The 893-nt window shown below is 33.0% G+C and overlaps 1 protein-coding gene across 1 annotated transcript in view; it reads right to left on the minus strand.

The window, feature by feature from the left end:
- Positions 1-893, minus strand: part of LOC107592505 (regulating synaptic membrane exocytosis protein 2-like) — a 167,598-nt gene that overhangs the window by 40,170 nt on the left and 126,535 nt on the right. The gene's annotated exons all lie outside the window — the stretch shown is intronic.

The following is an 893-nucleotide window of genomic DNA, read 5'->3' on the forward strand; positions in this document are numbered from 1 at the left end:
TTCAGTGTCACATGATCCTTCAGAAATCATTCTAATGCGCTGATTCGCTGCTCAAGAAACATTTCTAATTATGATCAATGTTTAAAACAATGGCTGCTTAATATTTTTGTGGAAATGTGATACATTTAAGGATTCTTTAATTAATTGAAAATGTATTTGAAAAATCTTCTGTAACACTGTAAATGTCTTTCCTGCCAATTCTGATCAATTTAATGCATGCTTGCTTAATAAAAGTAATAATTTCTTTAAATAAAACATGTACTGACCCCAAACATTTGAAAAGAAGTACATATTACATTTAAAACATATAGAACATTTCAGACAGTCAACATTGATTTGGTGCCAAACTCACCTAAACCGAACCCAATCTTGAACGCCCTCAGACCCAAATAATGATGAAGCCTACAGAGCGGCCATGTACACACTGCTGCTAAATATGATCCTCACTCCTTTTCTGAGTGCTTAATCCTGTTCTGCACACAGCAGGTATTTATAGGAGTGATAACCTCATTTTAGAACCAAATGTACGCCTGGATGATTCAGATATGAGATACGTCTTGACCCAAATGCAATTTTGAATACCAGTTTGGATACCAGTTTAGACGCATACTGTATATACAAAGTGACTTACAAATGAGGAAAATAACAAGCAACTCATTACAGAGCCAATAATATTTGTATGCAGTATTCAATATTTCTGTAGCCTGACTAAGTGTCCACTTAAACTGAAAGAGGCTGTTTGATTGATAAAGTGGCTAGCCATAGACTGTTTTGTGTTATAATTTATTTAAGTATTTGTTATCTAGTAATAAGTTCTGATTATTTCACAAACATGATTTTATGAACCTTTAAACTTTGTTGACAAACTTACATGCAATATTACATACAATCTG

Source organism: Sinocyclocheilus grahami, unplaced genomic scaffold (genome assembly GCF_001515645.1).
Source record: "Sinocyclocheilus grahami isolate Dianchi unplaced genomic scaffold, SAMN03320097.WGS_v1.1 scaffold153.1, whole genome shotgun sequence".
NCBI lineage: Eukaryota > Metazoa > Chordata > Actinopteri > Cypriniformes > Cyprinidae > Sinocyclocheilus > Sinocyclocheilus grahami.